Source organism: Musca autumnalis, unplaced genomic scaffold (genome assembly GCF_047663935.1).
Source record: "Musca autumnalis isolate F117 unplaced genomic scaffold, ASM4766393v1 scaffold_4, whole genome shotgun sequence".
NCBI classification, from domain to species: domain Eukaryota; kingdom Metazoa; phylum Arthropoda; class Insecta; order Diptera; family Muscidae; genus Musca; species Musca autumnalis.
The window spans coordinates 13,991,745-14,011,895 of NW_027411977.1; the positions used below are offsets into that span (position 1 = coordinate 13,991,745).

At 35.9% G+C, this 20,151-nt stretch overlaps 1 pseudogene; it reads right to left on the minus strand.

Moving 5' to 3' along the window:
* Window positions 1-20,151, minus strand: part of LOC141401837 (bumetanide-sensitive sodium-(potassium)-chloride cotransporter-like) — a 155,515-nt pseudogene that overhangs the window by 106,418 nt on the left and 28,946 nt on the right.

Below are 20,151 nucleotides of genomic sequence, written 5' to 3' on the forward strand. Positions count from 1 at the left end.
CAGATTATGAAATTTCTTCATTAAATTCAATCGCAACTGAGTTTGTTCGTCCGCTCTCCATTTAATCCATCTGAAATGTTTATGCTTTGTCTGCTAAAGGGGTTCTTGTATTGTCTTCCCATCACCAGTTGAGATTTCGACAAGTACTCTTACAGCACTTCATTAGGAAATTTTCTTCTCGTGAGTTACTGTAAAAATGTTCACAACTTTTGGTTGTATTTTTTTATTTTATATCAAAATTTTAGAAATTGACGCACACTTTTTCTCTCTTTGAAAAAATTCTGTAGTTGAAGGTATCTACGAATTGGCTTGCTTGCTAGGAATCACTAAGCAACTTCTTGTAAAATGTATCGAACGGAGTGCCTTTTCACGATTCCCTTGAACTGCATCCGGATGCAATTTAAATGTGAGAAATGGATGTCAATCGTTGGATCGCATCCATATGCTGTTAAAATGTAAGGAATTTGGCTGCCTTTTTCACTACTCCGATTGAACTGCATCCAGATGCAGTTAAAAAGTGAGGAAAGGATACCATTCATTGAATCGCATCCGAATGCGGTTCAAATTAAAGGAATGGAGTGCCTCTTTCACGACTCCGTTTGAACTGCATCAAAACATGACGTGGAAGAACATTGCACTACTTCCAATTTATTTTGCTGGGTAATTAAACACATATAATGTCAATGTTTCATGTGTTTTAAAATTACTCGGAATCTCAATTAGGAGGTAAGAACGGCGTTATTTTTGATTATTCCTGTAATTTTCCCTTGACATGTTTCCTGATGAATATAAACTCAGACCATAGGGTCATCAGGACCAAATTCAAATTGGGTGTTATGACCTTCCTATTACAAAACCCAAATTAATAAATTTTTGATTTATAAAAATTAGATTTCCTGGGGTGGCGAGTCTTCAACTTTGACCTTTTCTCCTTGTCTTTATATTAAGCTTTAAATTAAAATTGTCTGTAAGTATACGGAGTTCGCCCGGAATTTTAAACGTTCAACCTTAGACAGGCATAAAGTGCTGCTTATCTAAGTAACATTTTTATTAACAAATAATAACTTAAATTTTTGGTCGTATGAACTTCCCGACAAAAATATGCATTAGGATAAAAGTTCAAAAGTGTTGCTGGGGATAGTGCCTAAAGGACATTGTACATTTTGGTAGAGTTGTGCCAAAGGAACTATATGGAACTATCTCGTTCACTTCGCAGTTCCAATGGCCCACATTTTTTCTTTGAACAAACTGCGTGTACTTACTATCACACGTTATATTTCATGACGTTACTCATACGTTTTGGAACTAGTACAAGGAACTAGATTACCCAACTCTACATTTTGGAAGTGCGTCTTATGTTTGGAGTCATTCTTCTCGATAGATATCGGCTCAGCAGTCATTTCTGTTGGTCACCATATAATATAAGTTTTTGGATTTTTATGTTAAAAAACATGGCTTTACCCATGAAAAACAAAATATCGCTGTAAACAGGGCCACTAGAAGAACCCTCGGTAAAAAATGTCCAAAGGGTCATCGAGCAGACCCTTAAGCGCACTTAAACAAAACAGTTGGAAATCACCTGTGATGGAGAACAGACAGTATAAATTGCAATCCACTTAACAATTAAAAAATAAAATAAATCCCTGATGATGATCGAAATATCGGTAAATAAATACAGATATAAAACAAAAATCAATATTTGTTTTATTCAAAAGGATCTAGAGCCGAACTAAAACTAAAGACAAAAAGTTGAACATTTGAACATAAACTAAGTTTAGACAAAAAATTTCGAGATCCAAAGTTTGGAGCAAATTGGTGGATTCGTTTATAAGATATCGTTTGATTCGTTTATAAGACCATTATATCAGGAAACATGGAGTTGCTCACGAAAAAGATCATATCGCTGTAAACAGGTCTACTAGGAGAGCTTTCGGTAAAAATTTCCATAGGATTCTCACACAGGCCCTTTGAACATAAAGTAAGTTTGGACCACATATTTTGAGATCCAAAACCATTTTTAGCGAATATTTTAGAACTTTTGTGTGGGAGGTACCGGAAGGAGTGGACCTATAAGCACCACTTTCGAATTTCATCTAATGTTCGAAGAAATACTACGATATGCAAAGTGTGAAACAACGCAGTATTTGGTTCGAAAGTTCTCGTGCGCACCAACCACTGCACATGATGGCCGTAGGGGTTTTTTACAGCATAGTTTCTCCAGAAGTATGGACTTAGCACTGAAAAACCTTGTACCATAATGGGGGCCTTGCGTGCAACCTGTTTCAAGAAAAATCGAAACGGTTCGCGAGGAAGTCCTAAAGTGCACTTTACAGAAATTTTGTGTGGGAGATATCCGAAGTAGTTGGTATATAGTCCATATTCTATGTCTCGTAGGACCAATAAGGTCTATCTTAGAACTTGATTTAGGTTTGGGCAAAAAATTACGACTGCCAAATTAACCAAATCGGTTAATCCGTTCGACAGTTATCGTGCACTCAATCGACTGCACATGGTGACGTAGCGGGTTTTTATAGCTTTCAGACCATTTTCTCAATAAGTGTGCACTTGCCCCTGAAATATCTTGTACCGTCATAATGGGGGCAGCGATTTCAAGTTGCTACAACAAAAATTAAAATGATTCGAGAGGAGGTCTTAAACTGCACTTTCCGAAATTTGGTGTGGGAGGTACTCTAAGGAATCTTGTAGAAATATTACGACGTGCAAAGTATGGATCAAATCGGTTAGTCCCTTCGAGAGTTCCAAGTTCTGGTGTTGTATCACTCCATCTTCGGGTGATGTTTTGCTTCACGTTCGGGTGTTGTTCCGCTCCGTCTTCGGGATTTATTCCACTAGTTAGTACCACGAGCATGCTTTAGATGCTATCGTGCAGCATTAACCACGAATCGCTAAGTTCCCGAAAAACCGCACAACGAACACGGAGTTCCCGAACAACTACAATACTAAACTACGTTCACGAACAACTATAACACAGTTGCTCGGGCACCCAACAACTACAACACGAGCACCGAACTTCGAATATTCGAGTTCCCGATTATCTATTAATCGCCTTATCATAGTGTTAGTGTTATCTACGATCCTCTGATCATCGACAATGCTTGTCCTTGTAGTTCCCGATCATCGTTGAGTAACCTATCATTTATACATCTTTTACCCACAATCATCGTCTTCACGATCATCTGCAAAACTGAATAACGAATTATGGAGTTCCCGATCATCTTCAAATCACCTAAATCTGAACATCGAAGCCCGATCATCTACAAAACCGAATAACGAATCTTCTAATCATCGAGTCACCGATCATCCTCTAATAATCGACTTTCAGTTGTTGTTTTTGCAGTAGCGTCGAAAATATTTTCGTTCGTATATCTTTTGCAGTTATCTGGTTCTGGTTACTCTGAGTCTAGATTAAAAAATTGTGCAACCTAGACTGACTGTGGCCATAGGAATCAGGAGACAGGCGTGTCGTACGGTCACAATTCAAATGCGGATCGTGTGTTGGGTATCGTGCTACCAATTCGGGCCCAATACGAATTGCACCGACTACATCGTCCGGATCTTAAGTGGACTAAAACCACTCGTGTTTCCTTTGTCAGCAGGCGTTCTTTTGCTGCGTTGGCTGGGTGGCTGGTGCGCACGATAACTGTCGAACAAAGCAACCGATCGGGTCCAACATTTGGCATTCGTAATATTTTGTCCAAAATTAATTTAGTTTAGTTCGTAGATGGGCCATCTTATATACAAAAGTTCAAAGTGATTCGCTAAAATTACTCTAGAAGAGAGTAACCGAATTGGACACATCTTTGGACATTGCAATATTTCTACGAGATATAGATGAAGTTCGAATATGGTTCACTACTTCGGGTACCTTCCCCACAAAATTTTGATTTTTATTATAACAACTTGTATTTGCTGCCCCCATTACGACGGTACAAGTTTTCTCAGGGGCGAGTCCATACTTCTTGAGAAAATGGCCTGAGAGCTGTAAAACCCCGCTATGGCACCATGTGTTGTGGATGAAGGGAACGGTAACGTTCGGATACTACCCACACCAAATTTTAGAAAATTACGGTTTGCACTCTAGGCCCTTATTAGCTTTGTTCAGTGGCAAGTCCATACTTCTTGAGAAAATGACCTGAAAACTGTAAATGAACCCCTACGGCCAGCATGTGTAGTGGCTGGTGCGCACGACAACTCCCGAACCGAATACTTCGTCGGTTCACACTTTGCATATCGTAATATTCCTTAGAATATTAGATGAAATTCAAAGATGGTGCTTATAGGTCCACTCCAGCCGGTACCTCCCCCACAAAAGTTCAAAAATATTCGCTAAAAAATGGTATCTCATAAACGGAGCAATCAATTTTGTCCAAACTTTGGATTTCGAGATATTTGGTTCAAACTTTGTTTATGTTCAAAAGGGTCTGTGTGAGAATCCTATGGAAATTTTTACCGAAGGCTCTCCTAGTAGCCCTGTTTACAGCGATATGATCTTTTTCGTGAGCAACTCCATGTTTCCTGGTATAATGGTCCTATCGAGAGGAATGACTCCCAAAATAAATGCAAATCGGCTCCACAAGTTGTTCTTAAGACAAGCCGTTCGGACTCGGCGTTACAAACTTAATATGAATCGGGGTGCACTCATAGATATAAGTCCAAAACGACGCGACCGAAAAAGTTAGATTTTATTCAACAAATTTAAAGTGAAAGCTGATTTTGTTCGTGTTTATTTTGGCTATCCTACTCTGTTGGTATAGCTTTTTTATTTTATCAACAAAACCGATTGATTCTATATATGTGTTCATTAAAATGCAAAAATTACCCACATTATGCACTATCATACTGTTTATAATAATAAGTGCCTAATTAGGTTTTATTTCAATTTTTGAAAATTGTACTCAACACTATTTATGTGTTGGCCATGGTATTTGATATCTCCGGTTGCCGCTGGTTATATTAACTTTTCAAAGAGCTCTGTAATCCATTCGAACAAATCAACACATTAAAAGTTGCTAATCAAAATAATTTGCATTACTTGTTTCAACAGCAATTGTTTTTGTCGAGTATCAATAACTTCAACAACAACAATAAATGTAAGACTAATTAACATTATAGTACGTTTATATTTAACCGGATTTCACAAACCCACTGGGTTTCAAATGTCAATTCCTTTGCGTATACGTCAAATAAATCCTCAATAAGAAGGTTAACCCTGCAAAATGCAATAATATAAACATGGCCTTAAGAAATATTTATATTAATCCGTATTCCACATTTCATTGGAAAATGTTTCCAGAAATTGAAGTTATTTCAGTATACAGCCTAATGCTTACTAGTTTCTCTGTTAGGCAGAATGAGTTTGGTGTATGTGGGCCATAGATGTGTTAATGGAAGAGATATGGTTATCATCTGCTTACCTTGGGATACATTGCGACTCAACGAATCCATGTTGCCGCTCAAGCCATTTTGTCTTGTACGTTCGACTGAATACGTGACACATCCAAGATATACCATTGCGCATTGCTTTCATCGCCCAATATTTGTGAACAATCCAAACCATTTGGAACACGTAGTATAGCCACGGATAAGTACATGTCCAATGCCTCGAAAAATGAGACACGAATTTTATGGTTACTTTCGTAAATGTTATGTCATCACTACTCAATATTCAAGGAGTTTCAGTAGAACTCGTAAATGGAAGTAAGTTCGAAGTTCGTTGAGCAACGAGTAGCACGGAAATTCAAAAAAAGGCTATTTCATGATTAGTTTCTAAATTGAATGACAAGCGAAACAACATCTCACAGCGAGATTTCAGCAGCTGTGAACAAAAACAATTTGGAAAGCGAATACTTACCTTAGGCATTATATTAAAGATCCTTGTGGTCAAAGGTCTGCCAGTCTGCCTTGTAGCCCATTAATAAAATATTCGGTTTCAGTTTGCCAATGCCGGAAGCCTATGGGGAGAATGGAAAAAAATGTGTAAAATCATAACTAATCAAAAAAGGTTGCCTGCCAATATGGGAACAAAAGAATGGATGTATATGTTTATTTTTCTACAACACACATCCACAGTTCATATTACTAATATCCACATCATCCAGTCATGGTGGGTATATTAAAACAAAACCAAAAAGTTATAAATCTTTATCAACCATCCAATGGGAATAATATTTTAGGATGTTTTATGACGCGGCAAAAATATTTCGCATTTTTATTAGAACACACATCATTATCAGCACATTTTAATGTAGAAATTTAAAAGAAATCAACAGAATAAAAATCGAAGTACTGACGTATACACGTTGACTATAGCGTATACGCCACAAGAGTTCCAGAGAAATAAATTGCATACAATTAATGGTGGTACATTGGTGCGTATAAAGGTTATTGAAATGTAAACACCACACTGAACAAATGCAACATGTATGTGGTTGCACAAACTATGGGCACTATGTTTTTTTCGATGTCAGTATGTGGCAATATAAGGCATTTTTAATGCAAACAATGCCAGCGAAAAACAATACTGGGAACTACCAGCGAAACAAAAGAATTCGTCGAAAACACATGTTATTTATAAAATTTGCCACAAAATGTCGTCCATGATGAACATGCCGCGAAACCAAAGCATGTGGCCAAGGAAAATATGCACAAAAAATTTTGGTCCAATCGTGCCATTGGTCATCAGTATTGAAGTATGGAAAATATCCACGCCATGTAACTTTAAAAAATCCACGCCATGTAACTTTAAAAAATCCACGCCATGTAACTTTAAAAAATCCACGCCATGTAACTTTAAAAAATCCACGCCATGTAACTTCAAAAAATCCACGCCATGTAACTTTAAAAAATCCACGCCATGTAACTTTAAAAAATCCACGCCATGTAACTTTAAAAAATCCACGCCATGTAACTTTAAAAAATCCACGCCATGTAACTTTAAAAAATCCACGCCATGTAACTTTAAAAAATCCACGCCATGTAACTTTAAAAAATCCACGCCATGTAACTTTAAAAAATCCACGCCATGTAACTTTAAAAAATCCACGCCATGTAACTTTAAAAAATCCACGCCATGTAACTTTAAAAAATCCACGCCATGTAACTTTAAAAAATCCACGCCATGTAACTTTAAAAAATCCACGCCATGTAACTTTAAAAAATCCACGCCATGTAACTTTAAAAAATCCACGCCATGTAACTTTAAAAAATCCACGCCATGTAACTTTAAAAAATCCACGCCATGTAACTTTAAAAAATCCACGCCATGTAACTTTAAAAAATCCACGCCATGTAACTTTAAAAAATCCACGCCATGTAACTTTAAAAAATCCACGCCATGTAACTTTAAAAAATCCACGCCATGTAACTTTAAAAAATCCACGCCATGTAACTTTAAAAAATCCACGCCATGTAACTTTAAAAAATCCACGCCATGTAACTTTAAAAAATCCACGCCATGTAACTTTAAAAAATCCACGCCATGTAACTTTAAAAAATCCACGCCATGTAACTTTAAAAAATCCACGCCATGTAACTTTAAAAAATCCACGCCATGTAACTTTAAAAAATCCACGCCATGTAACTTTAAAAAATCCACGCCATGTAACTTTAAAAAATCCACGCCATGTAACTTTAAAAAATCCACGCCATGTAACTTTAAAAAATCCACGCCATGTAACTTTAAAAAATCCACGCCATGTAACTTTAAAAAATCCACGCCATGTAACTTTAAAAAATCCACGCCATGTAACTTTAAAAAATCCACGCCATGTAACTTTAAAAAATCCACGCCATGTAACTTTAAAAAATCCACGCCATGTAACTTTAAAAAATCCACGCCATGTAACTTTAAAAAATCCACGCCATGTAACTTTAAAAAATCCACGCCATGTAACTTTAAAAAATCCACGCCATGTAACTTTAAAAAATCCACGCCATGTAACTTTAAAAAATCCACGCCATGTAACTTTAAAAAATCCACGCCATGTAACTTTAAAAAATCCACGCCATGTAACTTTAAAAAATCCACGCCATGTAAGTTTAAAAAATCCACGCCATGTAACTTTAAAAAATCCACGCCATGTAACTTTAAAAAATCCACGCCATGTAAGTTTAAAAAATCCACGCCATGTAAGTTTAAAAAATCCACGCCATGTAAGTTTAAAAAATCCACGCCATGTAAGTTTAAAAAATCCACGCCATGTAAGTTTAAAAAATCCACGCCATGTAACTTTAAAAAATTCACGCCATGTAAGTTTAAAAAATCCACGCCATGTAACTTTAAAAAATCCACGCCATGTAACTTTAAAAAATCCACGCCATGTAACTTTAAAAAATCCACGCCATGTAACTTTAAAAAATCCACGCCATGTAACTTTAAAAAATCCACGCCATGTAACTTTAAAAAACCACGCCATGTAACTTTAAAAAATCCACGCCATGTAACTTTAAAAAATCCACGCCATGTAACTTTAAAAAATCCACGCCATGTAACTTTAAAAAATCCACGCCATGTAACTTTAAAAAATCCAAGCCATGTAACTTTAAAAAATCCACGCCATGTAACTTTAAAAAATCCACGCCATGTAACTTTAAAAAATCCACGCCATGTAACTTTAAAAAATCCACGCCATGTAACTTTAAAAAATCCACGCCATGTAACTTTAAAAAATCCAAGCCATGTAACTTTAAAAAATCCACGCCATGTAACTTTAAAAAATCCACGCCATGTAACTTTAAAAAATCCACGCCATGTAACTTTAAAAAATCCACGCCATGTAACTTTAAAAAATCCAAGCCATGTAACTTTAAAAAATCCACGCCATGTAACTTTAAAAAATCCACGCCATGTAACTTTAAAAAATCCACGCCATGTAACTTTAAAAAATCCACGCCATGTAACTTTAAAAAATCCACGCCATGTAACTTTAAAAAATCCACGCCATGTAACTTTAAAAAATCCACGCCATGTAACTTTAAAAAATCCAAGCCATGTAACTTTAAAAAATCCACGCCATGTAACTTTAAAAAATCCACGCCATGTAACTTTAAAAAATCCACGCCATGTAACTTTAAAAAATCCACGCCATGTAACTTTAAAAAGTCCACGCCATGTAACTTTAAAAAATCCACGCCATGTAACTTTAAAAAATCCACGCCATGTAACTTTAAAAAATCCACGCCATGTAACTTTAAAAAATCCACGCCATGTAACTTTAAAAAATCCACGCCATGTAACTTTAAAAAATCCACGCCATGTAACTTTAAAAAATCCACGCCATGTAACTTTAAAAAATCCACGCCATGTAACTTTAAAAAACCACGCCATGTAACTTTAAAAAATCCACGCCATGTAACTTTAAAAAATCCACGCCATGTAACTTTAAAAAATCCACGCCATGTAACTTTAAAAAATCCACGCCATGTAACTTTAAAAAATCCAAGCCATGTAACTTTAAAAAATCCACGCCATGTAACTTTAAAAAATCCACGCCATGTAACTTTAAAAAATCCACGCCATGTAACTTTAAAAAATCCACGCCATGTAACTTTAAAAAATCCACGCCATGTAACTTTAAAAAATCCAAGCCATGTAACTTTAAAAAATCCACGCCATGTAACTTTAAAAAATCCACGCCATGTAACTTTAAAAAATCCACGCCATGTAACTTTAAAAAATCCACGCCATGTAACTTTAAAAAATCCAAGCCATGTAACTTTAAAAAATCCACGCCATGTAACTTTAAAAAATCCACGCCATGTAACTTTAAAAAATCCACGCCATGTAACTTTAAAAAATCCACGCCATGTAACTTTAAAAAATCCACGCCATGTAACTTTAAAAAATCCACGCCATGTAACTTTAAAAAATCCACGCCATGTAACTTTAAAAAATCCAAGCCATGTAACTTTAAAAAATCCACGCCATGTAACTTTAAAAAATCCACGCCATGTAACTTTAAAAAATCCACGCCATGTAACTTTAAAAAATCCACGCCATGTAACTTTAAAAAGTCCACGCCATGTAACTTTAAAAAATCCACGCCATGTAACTTTAAAAAATCCACGCCATGTAACTTTAAAAAATCCACGCCATGTAACTTTAAAAAATCCACGCCATGTAACTTTAAAAAATCCACGCCATGTAACTTTAAAAAATCCACGCCATGTAACTTTAAAAAATCCAAGCCATGTAACTTTAAAAAATCCACGCCATGTAACTTTAAAAAATCCACGCCATGTAACTTTAAAAAATCCACGCCATGTAACTTTAAAAAATCCAAGCCATGTAACTTTAAAAAATCCACGCCATGTAACTTTAAAAAATCCACGCCATGTAACTTTAAAAAATCCACGCCATGTAACTTTAAAAAATCCACGCCATGTAACTTTAAAAAATCCAAGCCATGTAACTTTAAAAAATCCACGCCATGTAACTTTAAAAAATCCACGCCATGTAACTTTAAAAAATCCACGCCATGTAACTTTAAAAAATCCACGCCATGTAACTTTAAAAAATCCACGCCATGTAACTTTAAAAAATCCACGCCATGTAACTTTAAAAAATCCACGCCATGTAACTTTAAAAAATCCACGCCATGTAACTTTAAAAAATCCACGCCATGTAACTTTAAAAAATCCACGCCATGTAACTTTAAAAAATCCACGCCATGTAACTTTAAAAAATCCAAGCCATGTAACTTTAAAAAATCCACGCCATGTAACTTTAAAAAATCCACGCCATGTAACTTTAAAAAATCCACGCCATGTAACTTTAAAAAATCCACGCCATGTAACTTTAAAAAGTCCACGCCATGTAACTTTAAAAAATCCACGCCATGTAACTTTAAAAAATCCACGCCATGTAACTTTAAAAAATCCACGCCATGTAACTTTAAAAAATCCACGCCATGTAACTTTAAAAAATCCACGCCATGTAACTTTAAAAAATCCACGCCATGTAACTTTAAAAAATCCACGCCATGTAACTTTAAAAAATCCACGCCATGTAACTTTAAAAAATCCACGCCATGTAACTTTAAAAAATCCACGCCATGTAACTTTAAAAAATCCACGCCATGTAACTTTAAAAAATCCACGCCATGTAACTTTAAAAAATCCACGCCATGTAACTTTAAAAAATCCACGCCATGTAACTTTAAAAAGTCCACGCCATGTAACTTTAAAAAATCCACGCCATGTAACTTTAAAAAATCCACGCCATGTAACTTTAAAAAATCCACGCCATGTAACTTTAAAAAATCCACGCCATGTAACTTTAAAAAATCCACGCCATGTAACTTTAAAAAATCCACGCCATGTAACTTTAAAAAATCCACGCCATGTAACTTTAAAAAATCCACGCCATGTAACTTTAAAAAATCCACGCCATGTAACTTTAAAAAATCCACGCCATGTAACTTTAAAAAGTCCACGCCATGTAACTTTAAAAAATCCACGCCATGTAACTTTAAAAAATCCACGCCATGTAACTTTAAAAAATCCACGCCATGTAACTTTAAAAAATCCACGCCATGTAACTTTAAAAAATCCACGCCATGTAACTTTAAAAAATCCACGCCATGTAACTTTAAAAAATCCACGCCATGTAACTTTAAAAAATCCACGCCATGTAACTTTAAAAAATCCACGCCATGTAACTTTAAAAAATCCACGCCATGTAACTTTAAAAAATCCACGCCATGTAACTTTAAAAAATCCACGCCATGTAACTTTAAAAAATCCACGCCATGTAACTTTAAAAAATCCACGCCATGTAACTTTAAAAAATCCACGCCATGTAACTTTAAAAAATCCAAGCCATGTAACTTTAAAAAATCCACGCCATGTAACTTTAAAAAATCCACGCCATGTAACTTTAAAAAGTCCACGCCATGTAACTTTAAAAAATCCACGCCATGTAACTTTAAAAAGTCCACGCCATGTAACTTTAAAAAATCCACGCCATGTAACTTTAAAAAATCCACGCCATGTAACTTTAAAAAATCCACGCCATGTAACTTTAAAAAATCCACGCCATGTAACTTTAAAAAATCCACGCCATGTAACTTTAAAAATCCACGCCATGTAACTTTAAAAAATCCACGCCATGTAACTTTAAAAAATCCACGCCATGTAACTTTAAAAAATCCACGCCATGTAACTTTAAAAAATCCACGCCATGTAACTTTAAAAAATCCACGCCATGTAACTTTAAAAAATCCACGCCATGTAACTTTAAAAAATCCACGCCATGTAACTTTAAAAAATCCACGCCATGTAACTTTAAAAAATCCACGCCATGTAACTTTAAAAAATCCACGCCATGTAACTTTAAAAAATCCACGCCATGTAACTTTAAAAAATCCACGCCATGTAACTTTAAAAAATCCACGCCATGTAACTTTAAAAAATCCACGCCATGTAACTTTAAAAAATCCACGCCATGTAACTTTAAAAAATCCACGCCATGTAACTTTAAAAAATCCACGCCATGTAACTTTAAAAAATCCACGCCATGTAACTTTAAAAAATCCACGCCATGTAACTTTAAAAAATCCACGCCATGTAACTTTAAAAAATCCACGCCATGTAACTTTAAAAAATCCACGCCATGTAACTTTAAAAAATCCACGCCATGTAACTTTAAAAAATCCACGCCATGGAACTTTAAAAAATCCACGCCATGTAACTTTAAAAAATCCACGCCATGTAACTTTAAAAAATCCACGCCATGTAACTTTAAAAAATCCACGCCATGTAACTTTAAAAAATCCACGCCATTTAACTTTAAAAAATCCACGCCATGTAACTTTAAAAAATCCACGCCATGTAACTTTAAAAAATCGACGCCATTTAACTTTAAAAAATCCACGCCATGTAACTTTAAAAAATCCACGCCATGTAACTTTAAAAAATCGACGCCATGTAACTTTAAAAAATCGACGCCATGTAACTTTAAAAAATCCACGCCATGTAACTTTAAAAAATCCACGCCATGTAACTTTAAAAATCCACGCCATGTAACTTTAAAAAATCCACGCCATGTAACTTTAAAAAATCCACGCCAAGTAACTTTAAAAAATCCACGCCATGTAACTTTAAAAATCCACGCCATGGACCTTTAAAAAATCCACGCCATGGACCTTTAAAAAATCCACGCCATGGACCTTTAAAAAATCCACGCCATGGACCTTTAAAAAATCCACGCCATGGACCTTTAAAAAATCCACGCCATGTAACTTTAAAAAATCCACGCCATGTAACTTTAAAAAATCCACGCCATGTAACTTTAAAAAATCCACGACATGTAACTTTAAAAAATCCACGTCATGGACCTTTAAAAAATCCACGCCATGTAACTTTAAAAAATTCACGCCATGGACCTTTAAAAAATCCACGCCATGGACCCTTAAAAAAATCCAAGCTAAATTTTTTTGACAAATCCTCACCCATAGGCACATGCTGTCTTGCCATATGATTTCTTTGTCCTGTGTTTATATTTATATCAGGTGTTGAGATGTCAGTTGTGATATGGTCGCAAATATTTCATTTGATTTTATTTACATCCACGCATTTTAAATGTTTGCTTTGTTAGGCTGTCAAAACAAATTTTCATTCTTTCCACCCAATGGCGAATGTATAAATACATGTGTATTACCATAGAGAACATGTCATGTCCTTGTAAGTGACATGTCAGAATTCATTCATTGTATGAATTGCTCTTCATTTCAATGAGAAGTGTTGACGCGACAAAAGGTTTTTTGTTTTGTTTGGTCTGGCAATTACTTATTCTCGCCCGTGTCAACATACATATTTACATACATCAGTACATCCATCTAAAAATAATCATGAAATTGCAATTTCTTTCAAGAAGTAAGGTTCTTGGTTTTCCTTGTAAGGCGTGTAACTATGTAAGGGATGTTTAACAAAGTTTATTTTCCATTATATCCACTAACTACACACACACACTTACATATTTAATTTGTTTTTTTTTTTTTAGTTCAAAGAAATCATTAAACAATGGTTAATTTACGCAAAACACCATCATCATCATCTAAGTCACCACCATTAGAAGCAAAAATAATAACAATAACATTATACTAAGCTGCATCAATGTTCGGGATCCAGATTCAAAATCTTCACCATCCACTAATGAATAGAAACCTTTATAACGATGTCTACGGAACCAAGTGGTGGCACGTTCCTGTAAATAGTTGCGATAACGTTGTGAGCTACTGCCACGCAAGACGTGACCGCAAACCATCAACGACAAATTCTTGGTTAGCATATAGGGAAATCGACCAACACCGGACGGGTATTGGGCAGGCCAGAGAGTACCAAAATTTGCGGACGATAATTTTTAATATGCTCCGCAACGTTGTTCAACTGTTGTACAGAAATCAAAGCATTCTTGTACGTTTGGGCCTGGGTGGTGGAGCCCCAATTTACGTCAGGCTTACGATATGCTACGATTATGTTCAGTGCCAATACCACAGCAAATGTGATCAAGGCGGTTGCCCATGATATCAAGAACAAGACTGCGACACAGAGAATAGCACCCAGGAGACTTAGCCACATGTTGTAGTACAGTAATGGAATGGAATGAAATGAAAATTAGTGTTGGAGTAGGGGCAGGGGGGAACATATTAACATAAATTAAAGAACATTAGCAGAGAAGAATATCTTCGTGTTCTTGTTGGCGTTCTTGTTTGGGGTGTTTGCACACAAGGCACGTTTAATCTTCCTTCTCACATAAATTCAATAAAATATTCTTAAGATGCCAAATTGTTGATGCTGCTATGAACTGTTCAGGATAATTTAATACAAAATGCTGGAGGTACTGTTGACATGCTAAGACTTTGTATTTCAATTTGCCAGGCTTAAAGAGCACAGCATGCCGGATATTGTAAGTAGGCCCATGGCTAAATGGGCATTGGTGCGTTTAAATAAAATGAAAACTCTTTATTTTTAATTTATCCAACAGGTTGGCTCATTATTACCTGACATAAGGGGATATTGCTACAGTATCCCACTTTTCAACAGCATCTGTTTCATCATCGTGTTTAAATTCAATAATATTCATTAATATTTATATTCATCAATAATATTCATTAATATCCATATTCATCAATAATATTCATTATTGATGACCTTTTCATAATTCATTCTATTTATATTTGTATTGTATTTAATATCATTTAGTTAATGTCACAACATTGTGAAGACACACACATACTCCACTAAATTTGGACTTTTACTAAACTTTAGTACCTGAGGAAGAATAAAATAGCTGCGGTAATTTATTCAAAAGTTTCTTAAGGCAACAATATTATTTATCTAACAAAAAATCATGAATATTAAAAATTTTGTATAGCGATACATAAAGCTACTTTAATAGTTTTTTAGTTGATTTTATATGCAATATTGCCACAAACTATATACATATGTTAAACAGAGAGAGATCACATTATTTGGACTTCTGAATAGAATCCTATTAGTCCTTGGTTGTTTAGAATTGAAAATGAAACATATCAGGCCACGTTCGGTATAGTCTTCATACAACAGTTTTAAACCTAACAGAATGAAAGCCATAACTCATACGGGCAAAATGTGCCTCATCAAAATAATGGTTTTAGACCCTAAGTTTGTTCGGACGAAATCCGTTTCAGACAATTTGGAGTTGATTTAGCCATGTCCGTCCGTCTGTCTGGCTCGCTGGTGCGCACGATAACTCTCGAACGGATCAACCGATTCGAACCAAATTTTGGGTATCGTTATATTTTGCATAAACTTAGTTTAAGTTCGAAGATGGGTAATATTTGTTAAATCCTTCAGGTACCTCCCCTACAAAAGTTGGAAATGTTCGGAAAGTTTATGTGCACGATAACTCTTGAAGGGAGTAACCGATTTAGTCCATACTCTGCACATCGTGAAATGTCTACCAGACTTAGATGAGGATCAAATATGTACTTCTTCCGGTACCTCCTACACAAAATTTCGGAAAAGTTCAGTTCAGTTCAGGACCAGCTCACGAATTGCTTTGATTTTTGTTGTAACAACTTGTATTCACTGGCCCCCATACGACGGTACAAGTTTTATCAGGGGCAAGCCCATACTTCCTGACAAAATAGCCTGAAAATTACAAACAACCCCTATGACACCGTGTGTAGTTGTGGAAGCGCAAGATTACTCTCGAACGGATCTGCCGATTCGGTCCAAGATTTGGCCTTCGTAATATTTTGTTCAAACTTAGTTTAAGTTCGAAGATAAGCCATATCGGTCCACTACTTCAGGTACCTCCCACACAAAAGTTCAAAGTTGGTCGATACTTTACACATCCTAATATATCTACCAGATTTAGATCAGGTTCGAATATGGACTATATTTGGCTATTCCTTGTGGTACATCTCACACAACATTTGGGATAAGTTCACTTTCAGACCTCCTCTCGAATCACTTTGATTTTTGTTGAAGAGATTTACATTCGCTACCTCCATAACGACGGTAAAAGTTTTTTTTTTTTGGGGCAAGTCCATATTTCTTGGGAAAACAGCCCCGAAAGTTGTAAAAAAACCTATGTCACCATATGTGGCGGTCGGAGAGCACGATAACTCTCGAACTGTTTAACAGATTTTGTCCAACATTTGGTTTTCGTCATATTATATCCAAACCTAGTTTGGGGGGCCACCGTGGTGCAGTGGTTAGCACGTCCGCCTTGCACTCAGAAGGTCTGCGGTTCGAATCCCAGGCAAGCAACATCCAATTTTCAACGGTGGCAAAATTCCCCCTCAGTAATGCTGGCGACATTTCCTGAGTATTTAAGTCCTGAAAAACTTCTCTACAAGTGGTGTCGTAGGACACGTCGTTCGGACTCGGCAATAAAATATAGGTCCCATATCATTGAGCCAATATGAATCGGCGTGCACTTATTGATATGAGAGAAGTCTCCCTTGTCCCATCTGGGGTGTTTGTGGAACAATTATATAGTTTCATGGGGCAATCCCGGTGCACAACTTCCAGTACTTCTCCCCAATATTTAAAAAAATGTGACTAAATTGCTAGGATGATATCACTTGAATGGGGCAACCAATTCGGTTCAAACTTTGGATCTTCTAATATTTTGTTAAACTTTAGTTTAACTTCTAAAATGGCGCATATCGGTCCTCCCAAAAGGGACCTCCCCACAAAAGTTCAACATTTGTGTCTTAGTGCATTTAATTCCAAACCCACATTTTTGTCGGCAAGCTCAAATGTCCAAAAAGGTCCACACAATTCTGAAGTGACCTTAAATACACTCGATCTGTCCGTAGGTGAAAGTTTTACTTCACATTGGCTGAGGGTATATATCTGTCGGCGGAGCCGACTGACACCTTTTTACTTGTTTTTTCAACTGTATTTTTATATTTTGTTTATTGGTGTTTGACCTTTTTATAGATTGGAACCCATGGTAGAACAATATAAGGTAACAGCAATATAAGGTAACAGCTGACTGAACTGGGCTGTAAAGTTAGTGTCAAATTCCGTACGACATTTTGTATATTTATTTCTATTTTCGATGTATATTAGGGATATACATTTTTAAAGAAAAAAAATAGCATTTGGAAAAAAAAACTATTTCTCATAAAGAATTCTTCATATCGATGAATGTAACCTCCTCCAAGTCCGAACGACATGTCCCACACTATAACAACACTTCAAATGTGTGGTATTTGGTTAAATTTGAACAAATAAAGCCCGAATAAACATGTGCTTTTTTGATTTCAAAACAAAAATATTGAAACAGCTTCTCCTTTTTCAATGAATTTTTAGCGACTCCGCACATTTTAGTAAGAATTCTACTTTCTGCATGAAATTATGCATTTTGTGGAATGATACGGAAACATTCAAATTGAAAATGTAACGAATTTTCATTCATGTTTTTCAAAATATTCAATCAAATGTGAAAAAAATTAGTTTTTTTTTTTTAAATTCCAATAATTATACCCTACACCACTATGTGGGGAGGGTATTATAAGTTGGTTTTGGTCAAAAAGTTTGTAACGCATCGAAATAATGGTCGTAGACCCATACTTGTATATGTATACCTAAATGAATGTCTCGACGAGCTGAGTCGATCTGGCTATGTGTGTCCGTCCGTCAGTCCGTCCGTCTGTCTGTCTATCTAAACCTTGTAATCACGCTACAGGTCGCAATTTTGATCGGATCGTCACGAAATTTTGGATGTTGACAATAAAAGTAGAAAATATCACCTTTCTAATGATGTAAAGTAGGTTCTCGTAGGTGATCAAACAACGAAGATATCACAATAGTCGCAAATAAAACCCAAATTTTCATTTTTGCGATTTTAATTATAATGGCGATTATCACAGCTTTGGTTGGGATCTTTACAATGATGTAAACTAGGTCGGCGTAGGTGACCAAATAACGGAGATTTCGCAATAGTCGGTAATACATCCCATTTTTCCACTTTTTTGGAAATCACGCTACAGGTCGCAATTTTGATCGGATCGTCATGAAATTTTGAGGGTTAATGGGTCACACAGATGAAGAAGCCTATTTTGGTGTTGGTCGGATAATATTTAGGGGTCGTAATGGGCAAAAAACTTATTTGGAGAAAAATACAACGTTTTTTTTCTAAGCGAATATCTCAGCTTCAATATGGGGCCATGAAAGTAGAAAATATCGCCTTTCTAATTATGTAAAATAGGTTATCGTAGGTGATCAAACAACGAATATATCGCAATAGCCGCTAATAGAACCCAACATTTTATTTTTGCGATTTTAATAATAATGACGAATATCACAGCTTCGGTTGGGGATGTTCCAAAAACAAAGCCCGACTATGAAAGTAGAAAATACCATCTTTACAGTGATGCAAAGTAGGTTGGCGTAGGTGGCCACATAACGGAGATATCACAATAGTCGGCAATACATCCCATTTTTTTAATTTTTTTTTGTAATCACGCTACAGGTAGCAATTTTGATCGGATTGTCACGAAATTTTGGGGGTTAATGGGGATCCTACAGAGAAAGAAGCCTATTGATTTTGGTGATGGTGGGATAATATTCAGGGGTCGGAATGGGAAAAAACTTATTTGGAGAAAAAGTCAACGTTTTATTTCAAAGCGAATATCTCCGCTTCTAAAAGGGGTATATCAAAAGCAAAACCTGCTAATGAAAGTGGAAAATATCACCTTTGCAACGATGTTACGTAGGTTGTCGTAGGTGGTCAAACAACGAAGATATCGCAATAGCCGCTAATAGAACCCAACATTTTATTTTTGCGATTTTAATAATAATGACGAATATCACAGCTTTGGTTCGGGACCTTCCAAAAGCAAAGTCTGACAATGAAAGTAAAAAATCCCATCATTACAATGATGTAAAGCAGGTTGGCGTAGGTATCCAAATAACAGAGATATCGCAATAGTCGGTAATACATCCCATTTTTCCACTTTTTTGGAAATCACGCTACAGGTCGCAATTTTAATTGGATCGTCACGAAATTTTGGGTGTTATTGGGGGTACCACAGAGGAAAAAACCTTTTGATTTTTGATAATGGTCGGATATTATTCAGGGGTCGGAATGTGAAAAAAATATTTGGAAAAAAGACCTATGTTTTATTTCAAAGTTAATATCTCCCTTCTGTAGGAGGTATATCGAAAGCAAAATCTGGCAAGGAAAGTAGAAAATATCACCTTTACAACGATGTGAAGTAGGTTGTCATAGGTGGTCAAACAACAGAAATATCGCAATAGTCGGCATCCCTTTTTTCCATTTTTGTGCAATCACACTACGAAATTTTGATCGGAAATTTTGGGGGTTGATGGGGGTCTAACAGAGAAAGAAGCCTATTGGTGGTTGGCATACATCCTACTTTTCCATTTTTTATTTGGGTTGTACTGCCGATGCACTTAAATGCGTTTCAAAAAAATTTACCTGTGTTAATGAAGACATTCAGAGACAGGGCGCTAAGCTATCCCAATTTTAATATTTTGAATTTTATTAGTCAAAAGCTTATGAACATGGGTAGTGGTGTAGGGTATCACATAGTCGGCCCCGACCCGACTATAGCCTTGGCTCACTTGTTTATAGACATATCCTTGTTTTGTTTACAAATACCGGTGACA